This window comes from Erinaceus europaeus, chromosome 2 (assembly GCF_950295315.1).
Source record: "Erinaceus europaeus chromosome 2, mEriEur2.1, whole genome shotgun sequence".
In the NCBI taxonomy this organism is placed as follows: Eukaryota; Metazoa; Chordata; class Mammalia; order Eulipotyphla; family Erinaceidae; genus Erinaceus; species Erinaceus europaeus.
In genome coordinates, this window is record NC_080163.1 from 111,203,605 (window position 1) to 111,221,892 (window position 18,288).

An 18,288-nucleotide genomic window follows, 5' to 3' on the forward strand; every position below is an offset into this window, starting at 1 on the left:
CTCTGATGGAATGCTTTTTCAGAACGTCTCAGAGTGGTGCTACATTCTTCAGCCCTGGCATCAAAACTGGACCACTCTGGGACACAGGATGTTAGGTGCTATTCTGTGACAGAAGCCCACATAGAAAGGGATCAGTCTAAATCCTATAATGGGACTCATGTACTCTTATGGCAAAAGCACTTCTCAGCAAAAGTTCAGCATAGTCAGGTTCCAGGGTTTAGAATGTGGCAGAAACTAAAAAAAAAAAAATAGTATAACCTTAGGTAGAGATGTACTTTCCAGAAGGGCAGGTAGATCTCTAGCAATCCACAGATTACACCCCTCCCCCCACCAGCCCAGGCCATCTGAGGGTTTGAGCACCAGTGGGCAGCCATAGAAGATGGAGGAAATAGACAACCTAGGCTTTCCACACTGGAGTTGAGAAAGTTCACAGCACCCTAAAACTGACACCTTGGGGGACTTTCTGAACTGTACAAACCAGCTTTCGAGAAAGCCTTCTGAGATCTGTGTATATAGAATCAAATCCCCATGGAAGGACCAATAGTCCCTAAGACAGTCATCTCCAGTACTAAGAGTACTCCCTTTCCAGAAGGAGAAAGAATGAGTGGTCAGCTCCTGGGATGGGTCTGAGAGATGTGACCTACTATGGAATGAGACAAAAAGAAAACCAACAGCACTTCTGAAAATCCCCTGAGTAGCTAAGAGTATGGTAAGATGGGAAGGAGAGGATGAGGCCTCTAGGGAAAATGCATGCTTATCCAAGACTGACTTCTTGTTTGCTTTGAGAGGAATTCCACTGAAGCTCCTACCGGTCAAGGAATAGGAGAGTGTTGTGCTGGAACAGTTAGGCAGTGTCTGAGTTTATCTCTTAAAAACTTTCTCGGATGGCTCGGCCACCTTGTGCAAGATTTGTAAACCATAAGCAAAACCGTGTGTAAACTGCAAAACCTTGTGCAAAGATTTGCACAGACAACTGCAGAAGGTGAAGAGCTGTCTTCTGTGTGCAGGGCTTCCCCTGCTTCATTTGTGCTTTGTCTAACCCTGGGATCACTCTTCTCCCCTTTGCAAACATGATTTTGCAAAACTTCCTGCAGGAACATTGGGCTAAATGGGCTACAGGATGGTTTGTAAATGCACTAGAACCAACTATAGCTAAAAGTGTATTTGAAATTCCTCCAAAGGACATGCAATGCAAAGGCTGGCTGCTTGAGCACTTTCTCTGGGAAGGTCACCTTTTTATGGGAATTTTAACATGAAAGCAGATTCATCAGTATCTGGTAGGGGAGAGGGCATTTGCAGGCATGGGGCAAAGGAGAAGGCATGTGGTTTGGCACTAGGTGGAGCATGGAAGATAGATGGGAAGGATGTGGTTGGTATAAAGCAAAAGTAGAAGCTATCAATTCACCCTTTGGGAAAAGGTTACTCCATATTGATAACAAATAAGGAAATAAAAGCATCTGGGTCAAAGCTTCCCAGAGCATGCCAGCTCTCTGCCAAGGGTCTTTATTCAGGACCTCATTGTGGGTGCCAGTTTATGGGCAAGCCCAGCACATTGAATTCCTGCCCAGCTCCAGAAGTCACAAGCTCACTGTTCTACTGAAGCCAATTTTTTTTCTTGCCGTAAGTTCACACATTTCCCCCCAAACACATGCTACAAAAGTAGACTTTCTAGAGATAAGTAAGTATTTCAAATGAAGAAATGGTGAAAAGAAGTTGTAGTCACACCAACACAGAAAACTACACAGCAGTTCACTTCCAGAACCAAACCAGGGTTATATTGATTTATTGAAAATTAAAAGGAAAACCTTTTCTTTCCCAGGAGCTCTTAAATTTAGGAAAAGAATCACTGGAGCATGCTCACCTTGAATCAGAAATGGTATATGGTGGTTCTTATACAAAGGAATAATTGTGAGGGAGATGGAGGTCTGAGGTGAATGGGTTAGGGGAGAAACAGGAAAATTGCATAGTTGGGAAACTGGCTTCTCACCAAGGTGAACAAGTGTGTTGTCCGATAAAATACCATTGGATTTTTGTTTGTTTGTTTCTGTTCATTTCTGTTTGCAGTATTTTTCTCTGTCCACCAAACATTTCATACACAGAGCATAGATACAGTACACACACACACATACATGCAAGCACGAAACACTGGAATTATACAGTCATACTTGATAAAGAACCATACCCATCTGTCCAGGCATAATTTGTATTCACCAGTACATGTTTGCTAAACTCTCACCTCATTTCTTGTCAACACTCATCTGTTGGATTCTTTAGCACAAAAAGGGTGAGAGGAGGAGAATGAGGGCATCACAGAAAAGCACCAGAAATGACTCCATTTTCTTATTGAATAACTGTGGAAATGCCTCACATTTTGATTAGGGTTCACAATTTTTTTCATAGCTGGGAAAGAACAACTACCTCCTTTTTTAAAAAAAACATAATTAGGTAAACATAATTTGTTAATACCGTAGGCAGCTGACGCTACAGCAATATTGGGAATAAGGAGGAGCACCACCAAAGCATAACAATGCTGAGAAGATTTAGAAAGCACATCTCTGTCTTCAACTATTTCCCCTTTTAATTCAGCCAGATCCTTCTAATCTCATGTAGAACAAAATGGAGCTATGAATAATTTCCTAGCCCATACAGGAAATCCTGTCTTACCACATCCAACAATCTTGCTCACATACTTAAAAGTTGTGAACCAATTATAAATTAAAATAAAGATGAACATACATTTTCCCATCCTTTCTATCAGCCTCAAGCATATATATATATATATATATATATATATATACACACATATATATGTATATATATATAGTAGTTTACATTAATATAGGAAAAAGCTCTTGTTATATTTTATACAGAATCATTGCATCTCATCTTTATTTTCTATTCTCTCTTTTTGGATAAACAATTGGCTATCACAATCTATAATAAGGCGTCACAGAAAGAATTCTGCATGTTTTGTTTTTCTCTAAGAACCAAGGTTTATAAAATGAGGTTTGATTCTAGCACCTTATACAGTATTAGTGATGTTTTCCCCTTTGTAGGAATTAGCACTACCCAACCCCTTAGATGAATCTTCATCAGTTATGTACTTTTCAAAGGTATTGCCAGAGGATGAACCTACAACATGGTGTCAATAGAGGAGCAAAAGGGGAATGAAATCAAGCCCCAAGATGAACATCTTAACAATATACAGACACGACCTTAAAAACACATCAAGTTGCAGTCTCCAAATTAAGAATGATTCACCATTGAGTTCTTTTATGTGACCCTTCCTGGTGAGGTCAGGACATACTCTGCTATTCACTTTACATGGGGAAACTAGCCTGGGTGACTTCAGCACATCTCAAAAGACACCGTCTGGAATCTTTCAAGAAGTTAGGGAGGCCCAACTTCTTCTAGCCTCTTATCCCCAGGTCATCCCTTTGCATGGTGAATTATGATTTTGGAGAATCAGTTGGCCACTGATGAGGAAATAAAACAAAGGAAGAAAATGGTCAAATATCAGCACCAAAGGAAGTTCAAAAAGAAGCTTCTCTGCTCCATCAGCAAACATTCCAGGTTCTGGAGACGGTAACTTTCACAAGAGAGAAAAAAGAAAACAAGTCATAGGAGTAGCCCATCTTACTGGCCAGTGCCTTTTCCCAGTGTCAGAACTCCACCAAACAGTTGGTTCCCCAGTGAGCAGTATCATTTTCTGCACAGGAATAACCACTCCCACCAAACTGCACCAGGACCTCAAGATGTAATTACAGAGCTCCAGTGAGATCTCTATCTATTCTTTTCTACATATACATGAAGATCTATACTGCACCAGCACATCACACCAGAGAAAAGAACTGGCATCACTGTTTGCTGCAAAGTGGCCATCTTGAGATCGAAGTTACACAAGAGAGCAGCACCACTAAAAAAAGGCACCATGAGATTTCTAGAAGTTAAATTTTTCTTGACACCTCCCTTGTGGAGGAAACTGACAAGTCTCCCATCTTTATCCAGGACCCTAGAGTAACTGAATCAAAAAGGATCTCACTCCATATCCATTTCCATCTTTCCATTTCAACTCAACTGCCAGACAGAGAAGAAAGAACCTGTGCCTTTCTGGATAACAGAAAAGACACAATTCCATTAAAAAGGAGGAGAAGGAGAAGGAGAAGGAGAAGGAGAAGGAGAAGGAGAAGGAGAAGGAGAAGGAGAAGGAGAAGGAGAAGGAGGAGGAAGAGGAGAAGAAGGAGAAGGAGAAGGAGAAGGAGGAGAAGAAGAAGAAGAAGAAGAAGAAGAAGAAGAAGAAGAAGAAGACGACAAGTAGTAGAGTAGTAGTAGTAGTCACAGTAGTAAAACAAACAAACAAACAAAACCAGGAGACTCAAATACTGGAAGCCCAGCGCTCCTTAAGAAAAAATGTGAATAAAAATATTTTACATGAAAACATGTCTTCTAACCCTATTCCTTGATTGCAATGCATTATGCAAGAGAGAGAGAGAGAGAGAGAAGGATTATGAAGGAATTACATCTGTAGGCACTGTTTGCCACAAATAACACTAGTCTAGGTTATTGAGGGAAGATGGATTTCCACCTCTTTCCATGGAGCCAAGAACCATGAACGTTGGTTTAGAATCCACATTACTACATCCTCACAGTCCTGCTGAGAATAGTGGAAGTTGTTGACCATTCAGAGCACCAAGAATTATTTGTGCCTCTGACAGGCCAGAAAAGGAGAGGTGACAGTCAAAGACTGCCATGTGGACATTAAAACTAAAAGACATCTTTATATTTATGTGATACTTGCCAACTTTTAAATACTCCTTCCTTTATTTCTACCAGGTGGGATCTACCTTCCAAATTGGAGTGGGGAGCTGTTTTGTTACATTAAGTTCTAAATGGGGGGGGGGGGCTGTATTCCCAGTCATCTTCCTGTTCTCCAGGTCTGTGGTAGAAGAAAGGGAATGAGCTAGTGTGAACCTCAATCCCAAAGCCCCTCTAGCTGTGCAAGCCCATATCATCAAAAAATAGAGGCCTGAGAGTTCACTGCAGGGTCCTTTTTTTCTGAACTCGAAGCTAAGGAGTTTGGGGATGGGGGTGGGGTCTGATGCAGCAATCTCTGTGGCTTACTAATTTAAATTGAATTACTGCTTTTTTCCTTCTGGTTTCTTGAATTAGGGGCTAGGGGCTCGAGTTTAAGTTGCTTTTTTTTTTTTTTTTAAATCCTGTGTCTGACACTCTGCAGCTTGAAGAAAAGTAAATTAATCTTAGACCACTTGCAACAATTTGAGTTACTTATCCAAACCTACTTTGTGGGCATAGAAAACAGAGCTGAAGAAAACATCTAATAGAAAAATCTTCCATTTGCAAGGAGTCTCCTCTAGCCCCTTTACAATACAAAAAAAAGACTGCCTGAATACACTAGCTATCCTTGCTTTCTCCCTTAGGTTTCTCTTTATGCTTTTTTCCCAACTTCACACTACAGACTTGGCTGCCTGGTAGTCCCTGCCTGCCCATGGTTTTTGGAGAGTAGTCCTTTCCAATTATTCCTTCCAAGGGTGCCTACAAGTCCCTTCAGGGTAGGACATGTGTCGCTGACCTCCAAGCCCATCTCCACAGTGATCTCTAGCATCCTGACCACAACCTCAGAAACCTCAGCAGGCAGGTAGCAGCTGGATGGAAAAGTGAAGCTAGAAACTACCATGACATGGAGGACTGACTCTCCCAGCAATACTTCAAGAGAGGGTAGAAGAGAGGGAAATTCAGATCCGCTATTATTAGTGTTAACTTAGTCCAGACCAAGTGGAATGCCCTGTTGTGGTAGCCAGAACAGCTTGTAGCATAGCAGAAGGGTGATACTGCCAAGCTGAGTTCTGAGGCTGCTTTTCCAAAGGCCAGCCCTTATTTTTAAAGCAAAAAGTTTGCTCTGCAAGACTCCTAGAGCATTTGCTCTGTGCCTTTGTGGATTTATCATAGTCTCCCTTCCACCAGAGTTCTGTGAACTTCTCTCCAGACTAGAATGGCCAGTGTGTGTTAGAACTTAATGGAACATTTATTTAACAAAGAAATTGTTGACTAGAGAGGCTAACCCACTGACCCTAGGTCACAAAGTGTGGGGCCAGTACTCAGATGTACTGATTTTCTACTAGGGATCTTTGCATCCTCCCATTATGATAACAGAAGAAGTCATTCTTAGACTTTATAGCTTGAAAATTTAAATTCTACATTTTTCTCCCTTGTTAAATTTTTCTGACCGAGGACCATGCTTTGTACATAATAGTGGTTCAGTTAAATTACATTGTGTTGCATTAAGAATAGTGCCTATTTTTCACCCAAAGGGGAGCATAAATTTCATATATCTGCCATCAGCTGAATGCTGAACCTGTAACACACATGCAGTGCCTGTACAGGTTGGATGAGATAACGCACAGATACTTCCTAGACTCTCTCCCTTCTCCACCTTCCTTGATTGGCTTCCTTGATTCCATAGAGACCTGCTCTGGAGAAATGGGCTGGAAACAGGCTCACTTGTATCTCTTTAAATTGAGACTTTGGCCTTCTTACTTTGAAGGTTCCACTGAGAGGCTTCATCCTCAATTTACAGTTCACTGCAAATAGATTTTAATGCCAGCAAACCAGAATAAAGAAAGACATGGTCTGAGCTTTGGAAGTTACTTTCTTTTCACTCTGCCAGTGCTCAGGACAGAAGAAGTGATACAGAGGAAAAGGAAAGGGAAGAAAATTCCACAGTAGATAGAAGCAGGAGTCATACTTGGAGACTGTAGCTCCTCCAGCAAACTCCCATCTCAGTGAGACTGACAGAGAGGGCTGAAGGCAATCACCACCAGCTTGGAATTGTTACATTCTAGAACTCTTCTTTTATGGGTGCATGCCTGACCATTTGTGCAGTGGAGGGAAATAGTTGGAATCTTCAGGGGAATGGTGTCATGACTCAACTCAATTCCTAACAGATACATACAAACCACTTTCTCAGAAACAGCTAAAGCTCAGATATTATTTGGTTAGCCCTTTAGGAAAAAATACTCATTTTATGCACTCGAGGCTTTGAATTTCCTGAGAATTTCATAAAGTTCTGTGCTATAAAGAGTCAGCAGTGTCATCAGCTTAATTTGGTTAAAATTAGAAGAGTGACTACTAGCCAGGGAAAACTAAATAAATATAAGGAAATAGCAAAAAAAAAAAAAAAAAAAAAAAAAGATTGCCATTATTTTTAGAAAAAGGCTGAAGTCCAGCCTTCTGCCCCTGCAAGCTACCTCCGACTTGGTTCAGGTCTTTCACTGGGTGATGGCTTTCTTAGTAGCACCCACCTAGCTCTGAAACATTTTTAAAATGTGGGTCCCAATGCCAGTTGCCTCTGTACCCCTCAGAGGAGCAACCTGAGTATGGATTACAAGTCCAGAGTGAACTTCCACATCATATCCACTCCTGCTTCTTCTGCTATCTATTCAACAGACCCTGGACCCATGGGGACAGGGTCTCTATTGTAAAATTACTTCTGCCTCCTACAAAGTGACTGTTCTGGACTGTCTCTGTTAGTCATGAGGATGGAGATAATCCCTGATTCTCAGGAGCTTGGTTGGGCCAGATAGAAATGGAAAATGCACAACTCTTGGGGCCAGGTGGTGGCGTACCTAGTTGAGTGCACATGTTACAATGCACAAGAGCCTGGGTTCAGGCCCCCAGTCCCTACTTGCTGGGGGAAAGCTTTGCAAGTGCTGAAGTGGTGTTGCAGGTATCTCTCTGTCTCTCTCCCTCTTTATCAGCCCCCTCCCCTCTCAATTTCTGGCTGTCTCTTTCCAATAAATAAAGATAATTTTTAAAAGTATGTAAGACTCAGGTCAGATTCAGTTCCTCATATCAGATTCTGGTCCCCACCACCACATCAGGGTTGCTGGTAGCTGAAGGGTTCAGAGCAGATGCCCCCACCCCTAACTTCCTTCTACTTCTCTCTACCTGCTCTAAGGACTAGCCAGTAAAAGGACCAGAAGTACTTGGTGGGATCTGAACCCTTGAGAGGAGGAAGTTGTTTTGAAAGCTGCTGTTTTGAGTGTTCAGATTACATGGTAGACCTACTGAGAACATGAGCAGCCTTTAAGAGTCACCAGTCCCAGTTCTAACCTCCACAAGGAGACAGGCATGTCCCTGTTGCTTAGAGTCTTGGTAGTTCTAGGCCTAGGAGGAGGAAAAAAACCTATCTGGATTAGGTCTATTTCAAGTCTGGCAAGAACAAGCCCTAAATGTCAGAATCCTCCCTTCACTAATAGTCGTAAGCCCTTTAAGAAAAAGATACACCTAAAAAAAAAAAAATCTGTGTGTGTGTTCTCTCTGTGTGTTCTCTCTCTCTCTCTCTCTCTTCTCTGTGTGTGTGTGTGTGTCTACAGTACATACACACATGCCCACAATAGGTATATGTATGTACGTGGATGAGATCCATCAGTTCACTATATGTATGTGGTTGTATATTCATTCCAAAGATCCCCTCCCCAATTCTGCACAATTTACAACAACCTCAAAATATTAGACCACCTCTTAGTTTATAGGGTTTTCAGGGCATTTCTTTCTCTCTCTCTCTCTATCTCTATCTGGAAGTTTGCAATTTTAAACAAAATAAAATAAAGCCCTCAGTGACTAACCAGCAGGTGCCACAGGGCAGCACTGCATAGTGAGGTCAGTGGGGGGCCTGCAGTGAAAGATTACAGGACCACAGGTGTGGAGCTTTTTGAGATGTGGGTGAGAGTCAGCTCCTGATATAAAGTTTTTACTCAGAGACCCATGCTGACCTCCTTAGTTACAGGGTGCATTCTCTAACTTCTTCAGTGACACAGTCCACCACTTCCCTCTGCCCTCCACCTCAGGACCCAGAGACAGGCCTTAGGCACATAGACGGAAATGAAGGAAGAAAGGGCCCATCCTTGCCCTTGTGGGAGTCTGGGTCCATGGAATGTTCCTGTGCTGCTAAGATATGTTTGGTGGAAGCATGCAGCTGAGCTGTTTCAAGGCAAATAAAAAGGCCAAAGGGGTTGTGAATGGACAAATAGCCCCATCTGCAGTGAAGTGAAAATCAGGACTGATTTTCTGGAGGAAATCAACACCAGCTTTGAGAGTTGGCATGCGTTCAGGCTGAAGAAGAACAGGGATGCGGCCAGAAGGATGAGGAAGGACTGGCTGACCCTGGGTGGAAGGAAAGGACATGAAGCCCCTGAACTACCTTAGGACTCTAAATACCGGAGAGCCTCCCAAATCTTTGAGTCCAAGGTATAAGGGATCCTGGGTTTCTTACCTTTTCTCAACAACCAAAGAGCCATTTTTAAAACTAAATCATCTTCCCTTTCTCTTGGTTTTTACTCTCTGAAAAGCAAGGAAAAGTAAGTCCTTATTTCCTAAAGAATGGCAACATAAAGAGATTTTTTTCAAAATAACCAGTGGCTTCACTTTGGAGCTAAAACATAGAGAAACCCCCCATTGAACTCCAAAGATACTTTTTTTGTGGCAGACAAATTTCTGAAGATTCAGAAAGATGGCTCCTGAATACTGAGTGGGCATTCCTAAAGCTCTCAGGCTCTGGATGCTCTTCCAGGAAGCTTCCACTTGGGGCTGGAATCACAGCCTGCTTAACTCAGTAGGTGGTTTGGCTCTTTGGAATAACCCAAAGATTGTGGGCCCCATACTCAGCAAGTAATTTGAGATGTGCTATATTTTAGAATATTCAAGACTTCTGTCTCTACCCCAGGAGTGTTTTTGGGAAGAACTCTGCATACTGGAAAACAAATGAGAAATTTGAAGAGGCTTCATTTTTCTGATAGGCAGCTAAGAAATGGAAGACTTCCCACTACAGAGAGAAAGAGAGAGAGAGAGAGAGAGAGAGAGAGAGAGAGAGAGATAGAGAGAGAGAGAGAGAGAAATAGAGAAATAGAGTGGGAAAGAGAGAGATAAACAGTCACATATTTTGAATTGTTTTCTAGTAAGGGCCCTTGTTTTAGGAAGCCAAAACTTTCCAGCAAACAGCAGTGTACCAGACCTTCCAAGGAAACCAATTAACTCTCTTCCCCCACATCATCCAGCAATAGTTGCGCTGCATAAACAAGCCCTTGCCTGATCTGGAGAGAGAAGATGATGGCTATGGCAAAACCAAAGCAGAGCTCAGGGGGAGTGATTAAAATAACCAAAGCATATTTTCTTGGCCACAGGACACACCCACTCATATTCACCTTTACCTTCCCCTCACTAGAGGGAAGAGAGCAAGCATTGTTGTTGTTTTTTTTTTTCTCAAGATCATCCTCTCATGCAAGTCAGAGGATGTCAGGCCCTTTTATCCTGCTGAAATGCTTGCACAGGAAAGGAGAGTGGGTTTTCTGGTGCAGAAACACAGAGCATATGGATCAGCATCAAGAAATAACTGTTATTCTGTCCTCTTATCATCAGGTTAAAATTTTATCAATCCAAAAGGAGGAGGCGGGGAATCAAATCCCCTCCCCTCCCTCTACAGCACTTAGAATATATCCTTTCATTTGATGAGTAGGTGCTCATCAAATGTTTACAAGGATTCTTAATCAGAAGAAAACTTGATACCAGGATATTTCTCCCCAAAGTGGTTCACCACATCCATTTCTCACAAACCCCCTGTGAGGTGAGGAAGCAGTGTTCCTCCTACAGTACAGAGAGAGAGAAATTGGCCCCCATAGTGACTTGCCTAAACTCTGCAAAAGGATAGAGTCCTGGAGTTTTAATTTCCCATGTCATTATCCATTCATGAGAACTTTGCTGTCCTCTTTGCTGTCCTCTCTTTAGATGCCTTCTTGGACCTTTTAGGCCAACAAGAACACTTGAATAGATCCTTGGTAAAAATCAGTGTCCTCTGTCTGAAAAGAACATGCTTTGCTATTTCTGCTTCAGAGTGCGAAGGAAGTAAAGGTTAGAAGACTGCTAACAATTCTTTCTATGTACTTCTGGAAGGTCTCCTCTTCCTTATCACTCTTCATACCACATCATGAGTCCTTATTCTCTGTGATTCCATGTATCCATCATTGAAGCTCTTGTGCATAAATGTCTTATGTTTCATTCCATCCATCCTGGTCCCAAAGGGTATAGGTGAGAAGGCAGCATGAAGTCTGGGGTCTTGGGCACTTCTTTCTTCTGGTCACCATCAGAAACACCTTGTGGAAACAAATCACCCCAGCAGGATTTGGCCTTGACAGAACCATCAGATACAAAACTCAAACAGAAGTCATCACAGAATTCCAAACTATGACCTGGTCCTTTGTGTTGTCAGAACAATACTATTAACCCTGGAGAGCAGAATTAGAGCAGGTGGGAAAGGAGCCCTGGTCAGGGCTACACAGCTCAAGAGCAGGAGGTTTTGCAGCAATTTCTAGAACTTGCCCAAGTGAGTGACCTGTTTTTTGGGGAGGACAATATCAGGAGATGCTTTTCATTTTCTTATGGGTGATATTTATACAACATAATACACCTGAATTTCAAGGAAAGAGAACCTCTGAGGAAAGTCAGAGCTAAGTTGATTGACCTAGTCCTGTGGAAGTTCCTAGAAATTTCTTCAGAAAACTGGTTCTCTGAGCCACTCAAAATTCAGTGTTGCAGCTGCCCTCCTGGATGTTATCCTTCTCCACAGCTCCCACCTGCCCTCATTCTGATTTAGGACCTAAGAAGACCACAGAGACTCTTAGGACAGGTCTGTTTTCTTGCTCAAAGAATATCTTGGTAATTGAATTCTTAACAGTCAAACCAGTAAAAAAAAAAAAAGGGGGGGGGGTGGAGAAGAAGAAAAGAAAAAAGGATAGAAAAAGAAACTTAAACTTTTCCAATTCATGTAATGCAGGGAAAATATCTTGATTTGTACAAAAACAAAACAACAAAAAAAATCCATAAGTAGCATATCCCATCCAGCCCCTATTGGTCTCTGAATCTTTGCCTCTAGGCTCCACTCAAAGCACACCAGGAATTATGAAAACCCACCTTAGGGACTACATTTTGGTTGGTGGAATAGTTGCTGGAGGGGTGGGGGGAGCCAAAATTTTGATTCTGTAATCTGCAGAGAGGGAGAGGCAAGCTTATTGATGAGGATTACAAGAGATTAGAGGGTCTCCAAATTGGAAAAGGAGGAAGGATGGAAGGAGAGAGAGAGAGAGAGAGAGAGAACAGGAAGAACTTTCAACTACCTTAAAAACAACACCCAAATATCTTCTATTCATCTAGTCATTGTTTCTCCAAAGATCAATGAATAACAATTTACAGATAGATCCTTTCTACTTTCTGATACATTATAGAGGGAAAACTGCTACCAAAACATTTGGTATTAGAATTTCACATGTCCAGCTGGAATCAGTGAGCCCTGGCAATGTGACTTGAGTGTCATTGTGTTGGGTTCACAGTGTGTGACATGTCTAAGATCTATAGGCAGTGATATTATCCCTATCCAGCAAGACTGTTCAGGGAGGCACCACCCAGAGATTATGTCATCCTTCCATGGATCCACTTCCAATAGTATCCACTGTTCCTTTTATGATGCCCTTGTCACAGGTAACAAGACCAAATCCCCACAGCAACCTTGAGCAGAAGAGAAGATAGAGGTTGGCATTCATTCCCCATGCTTTACATATGGAAAAGCCAAGGCACTGGAGACAAAGTGAGTCATCCAAGATCACAGTAGGGACCCTGAATCAACTTGGTATGCTTGTGGATCTTTCTGGCTCTAGAGAAGAGCTTCTAGGGGGTCTTCTGCTCTAATGAACTTCCTACCCTCACTCCTAGACTGAGGATCCCAGAGTTGCATTAAGGTTGGAGAAACAGACCTAACAGGGTTCAACCAGTTGCCTGGATCTGCTACAACAGGTAACTAAAAGCTGCTCACGGGGAGATGCTCACAAAGAATAGATTGGTACACCAAACAAGGAAAGTTATTTCTTTGTGCTCGATTGGAAGATGATTTGGGGGAGTTGTCTTTCCTGGGTGAACAAAGGCAAATTGACATGACTTTGGTTTCTGGCATGGTGGGGTTTTATGATGTTTGTTAGGGATGGGCAAAGGCAGGCTTCTGCTGGGGTGAGGGTGGAGCTTGCATAATAGTTGAGTAGTCTAGGACAGTACCTTTTAGGTCCTGTCCATTCATTTCCAACTTAATCTATTCTTAGCCCCTAACATGGGGGTGCTGGCCATGTACAGGGTATGTGTATGTGTGTGGTGAGGGGGGTGGGGAGCAGTTATCTCTCACAGTTTGACCATCTGCCACCCTCAGGGGCTGCCATCAATAAATATCACTCCAGACCTTTGGCTCCAGAACACTCCACCATGTTCTGCCAGCTGTGGCAAAGAAGGTATAGGGAGTAAGATAGCACAGCTCGTTCCCAGGAGGAGGAGTCGGGGAGAAGCAGATGGTGCTGGGAAGAGTCAAGTAAGGCAGACAGAACTATGCAGGAGGATAAAGAAAGCTACAGGCATCAAGGAAGTGTTCCATCTGCTGGCATTTGGCTGAAATCACAAGGTACAGTGTTTTCAGTAAGAAACAAAACTTTTAACAGAACAAAAGGTGGGTGCGAACTAGGCTTTGGTTGCTATTGCAGGAATTTAGATGAAGCATCATCCCAACCCCTACTCCCGCCACCACATTCATCTCCCCCAGGAAGGGACTTTGAAAAAAAAAATGCTGGGGTGGGGTGGGAGAGGCATACACTGATGAGGGGTGCTTTGGGTGGGGTGGGGGGATTCTTTCAGAAGTTAGTGGTCTTGTCACCTGTGATGGGGCACTTTCCATGTCTAGGAGTTTAAGCTATGGATGAGGATAGTATGTTGAATCTGTGGCAGTGGCCAGTTGGGATGAGGAAGAAATGATACAGATTTTACCTATATTAAGGGTTTCCAATGTATTTATTTGATTCATAGCTGGGTCTTAGAAAATGAGCTGATGGTGATTTAAATAAATTTTCTGGGGCACTACTGGGAAGCATTTAGAACAGCTCTAAGTGGCTCCCCACAAAAGAACTGAAGGGGCTTTGCTTGGAGTTAAGGAGCCAGTTTGCTTGTAGAAACAACACCTACAGTGCCAAGTGAATGTGAAATGACAGCCCAGCCCAAGCCAGCTCTGGAGTGAAGAAAGGATATTTTGCTAAGATCTGGAGGGGGGAGAGGGGATATCAGTCAAGGTTTCCTGCATTTAGAGAACAAGAAATAGAATAGACATGAAAGGGAGAGTTAGTGCCCCCTCTGGGTGATACAAACAATACTTGGTTGGCACCATGAGTCTACAAAAAAAAAAAAATGCACAGAGGGTCTCCAGACATGAACCAGTTCAGAAAGCTTTTCTTCAACCTCTTACACGTGGGAGGGGTAAGCATGGATGGAGAATGAAGGCGGTGATGCTATCTGGGACTTTTTTTTTTTTAATCTGCAGATTTTTTTTCTCTGAGAATCAGGCTCCTTTAGGAACAAAGTCTGATGCCTTATGGTATAAGATACCTTCTAGTCTAATCATTCTCATACCCATGTCCAGACAGGTACTGCACTCTTTTAAGCCTCCCTGACACTATAGAGTTTATTGCGAGGTTGGGTTTGGAATGGGTAGGACAGAGTACTGGCTGACTTTTGTACTAGAGAGATAGAGAGTGGGTGCAAGGGTAGATGACCTCCCTCCCCCTCCACACACACCTAGGTCATACTGAAGTGTTATTTTTCATTATGGAGAAGGGAAGCACATGAATATTAGGAGCTGTTGCCTATTGTACCCCCAGTTCCCATCTTGTTTGGATGAGTCTAATCCTGCAGAACAGGTAATTCCTTCAGAACAAGAAAGAAAGAATATGTTTGGGTTAAAAAAAAATTTAGGTAGTGAGTAAGGTTAGAAAAGATCCCCTGGTAGATATGGACCTTCCTGGACCCCCTTAACATGGCCTTAGGGGATGATGCTGGCTCCTGACAGCAGGCTCAGGGGACATCGCTCAGATATTATCTGATTATGTCGAGCCTCCCTTTCATGCAGAAGCTTGGGAAGAGGGAAGAAACACAATTTGCAGAAATGATGCTAACAGCATCACTCGGATATTAGAGACATTCCTAGAATCTAAGAAGGAAAAGAAAAGTCACTTTTTCCCCCCAACAGAATATGGTGCATGTTTGTTGGTAGGTGGAAATAAAGGGAGCAAGTGCTCGTTCCCTATTTAATTCTATTGCTCCTGGTGGTATAAGGTACTTAGCTCCTGCCAGAACTATTACTTGGGGTTATTTATTTTCTGTCGGAAATTCCTGGGCAAGAAATGGGTCCGAAGATAATTCTTATATATTGATTTATTTTCCCTTTTGTTGCCTTTTTTGTTTTATTGTTGTTGTCATTGTTGGATAGGACAGAGAGAAATGGAGAGAGGAGGGGAAGACAGAGGGGGAGAGGATAGACACCTGTTGACCTGCTTTACCGCCTGTGAAGTGACTCCCCTGCAGGTAGGGAGCTGGGGGCTCAAACTGGGATCCTTACAGTCCTTGCACTTTGCACCACATGTGCTTAACCTGCTGTGCTACCGCCCAGCTCCCCCAAAGATAATTTTTAAAAGTCACATTGTGAGGACAAGGGTAGATAGCATAATGATTATGCAAAAAAAGAAAAAAACCTCTCATGCTTTAGGCTCCAAAGTCCTAGGTTTAAACCACACACCACCATAAACCAGAACTAAGAAGTGCTCTGGTAAGAGAGAAAGAAAGAAAGAAAGAAAGAAAGAAAGAAAGAAAGAAAGAAAGAAAGAAAGAAAGGAAGAAAGAAAGAAAGAAATGGAAAAGAAGAAAAGAAAAAGTCACATTGTGGATGTTCTTTGGGGAGCAACTGGGAAGGTTGGACTTAAGCAGATGACAGATTCAAAATGAATTCCTTGTCTCATGATGGAAGTGTTAGCCTAGAAACTTGGGTTTTTCAGGACCTAAGTCATGAGGTCACAGGGAGAGACATTTCCCCCAGGTGAGCTCAGCACATTTGAAGTGTATTTACATGGTTACATCCAGGTTCAGATTGCCACAAGCAGCCCCCCCGCATAAAAATAAATAAATAAACAAACAAAAGGAGACTGGGATAGGGAGAGGGCCGTGGGGTCAGTAGAAGGAGCATTTCCTAGAGACCTGAAAATTCACTCAACACAGACAAGACAACTAAAACTACCATTTTGTTCATTCTCCATTTCCTTCTCTTCTTGATCTACTTCTTTCCTAGCATTTCTTCTTTTTTCCAGTCTCTTTGCAAAGTCAGATTTTATTTCAGCTGCTCCCAGAAGTCTACTTAATTTTTTAATCTTAGGAAAGGAAGTAACATGATGGAGAAGGTGGAGTAAGAAAGTTTGAAGAAAAAGAAGACTGTTCTCTCCCCTCCATGCTTGAATCTTAAGATCTAACGAAGGTTCAGAGAATGGATTCTGAAATGTCTTGGGGTCTGCCTCTCTGTCCCTAGTGGCTGAAGCCCCCACATGGGGGCCCTCCTTGAGTTGGAAGTTGTCACCCCAACTGTTTTGACACCCCAGTTCCATGTCGGTGGCATTGTCAGTGCCATGTAAACACAAACACGTGCACACACACACACGCACATGCTAAATGTGGAGTTGAAACAGAGAAGTTACAGAGTTTACCGTCCAAGACAGAGTTGGAATAAAAAATAGAGAGAAAGGAAATAAATCTAAGAGTGAATAAGCAAGCCCATGTGGTAGAGGCCCTGAAGGGATACAAGGGGATGCTGGGGAGAGCACCCAAAAAGCTGAGGGTGGAGTAGGTGCACTACTGTCCAGTTTGAAGGCTTCCAGGCACTGAGCCCCAGGTCAGGATACCATAAGATTTGTGGCTACTGTTCCTCTCAAATGGCCTCAGTAGAGTAGGCAGATCTAGGCCACCCTGAGAGAAACAGAATCAAAAAGAAAGCGTACCTCTGGGCAGAATGGAGTCCCCAAAGAGGTAATGAGAGCCCACAGGCTGTCCCCCATAGGTCTTCCCCAATGGCTGGTGTGCTTTGAGTGGCTTCCTCCAGGGCAGGCTCCACCCCTTTCCCTCTCCTTCAGACTGAAGCCAGGCTGGAGGAAATCAAGGGGTCTACACAGGAAAAAAGTTCATCAGCTTTACTAATAAGTTTTAAAATGTGATCTGATCTTTTGTTTGTTTGCTTATTTGTTTGTTTTTGCCCTCGGCAGATTTAAAAAAGCAATGAAGGAGTGGGAAAGAGAAGCTCTTTGAATAATACCTTTTTTAAACAAAATCCCACAAACATAATAAAGTTCATCAGTTCCTGAACTTAAGAATAGTTCAATATGAGGTCTTGTAGCCTCAGTAGTTTCATCTGAAATTTAAAAACAAGAATTTCTGCTACACACAACAAAGACTAACAGTATTGAATTAAAAAATATTGTGTGTATATATTTATATAGATAGATATATCTTTTAAATGGAAATATTTTTCTTTCTGTAGTTTTTCTTTTCCTTTTTTTCTTTTTTCTTCTTTTTTACTTTTTTTTTTTTTTTTTTTTGGTGCCCAAGTAGAGCTACAATGGGATTGTTGTTAAAATGATGCCTTAGAACAGAAATCTATTCCTTACAAGATTGAGACTTTGAAAAAGAACATTTTTAAAAAATGGTTGAACGAACTTGTAACACCTCCAGAAATTCAGCTTGGTACAATGAGAAAAGAAAGCATTAAGTTGCATCTTTGCCAGAATGTTATGCCTCTAAGACCCAGAGCTGCTGCTGGTGTGAGTCTTGCCTTCCTCTCCCAGCCAGGGGCTCAAGTTCAAGCACCACCCCTTTCCCATGACCTCCCAGCCCTCACACTGCACCTCAGCCAACCAATCTACGCAGTATCAGTTTTCTACTTTTTTTCTGGCAAGACCTCGAAGCAGACACACACACACAGACACACACACACACACACACACACACACACTATATGTGCACATAATTTCCCATTCAACCCGAATGCACCAAGTGAGCTGAATGATTTTCAGCCAACCACAATGGTGAAAGACAAAAGCACCAAACAGTCTTTGAAATGGGTCAGTTATTACAATTTGATGTTTATATATATATATATGTTTATATATATTCTAATTTTCCTCTTTGTGTTAATATTTTTAAAGCACAAATGAAAAAATGAAGAATTCTTTCCAGATCAATTTAAGGCGTCCCACCAAATGGAAACAGATGAGGCCCTTATGAAGTATCACATGGGATAAATGTATACCTTTCATGGCCTTAAAATGATGGAACAAATCATTTTTACCAGTCATCGATTAAGTATTGTGCCTTTAAATTGAT

At 42.2% G+C, this 18,288-nt stretch overlaps 1 long non-coding RNA gene across 3 annotated transcripts; it reads left to right on the forward strand.

Moving 5' to 3' along the window:
* Positions 1-11,327: 11,327 nt before the first annotated feature.
* LOC132536725 (uncharacterized) lies at positions 11,328-18,267 on the forward strand. Of its 3 annotated transcripts, XR_009548216.1 has the most exons (5): positions 11,340-11,395; positions 11,639-11,698; positions 12,547-12,652; positions 12,778-13,507; positions 18,111-18,267. It is a non-coding gene; the product is annotated as an uncharacterized LOC132536725 (long non-coding RNA). The 3 variants fall into 3 exon arrangements; XR_009548217.1 differs by lacking the exon at positions 11,639-11,698 and having other exon boundaries at positions 11,328-11,395; XR_009548215.1 differs by lacking the exon at positions 11,340-11,395 and having other exon boundaries at positions 11,402-11,698.
* The last annotated feature ends 21 nt before the right edge of the window (positions 18,268-18,288 follow it).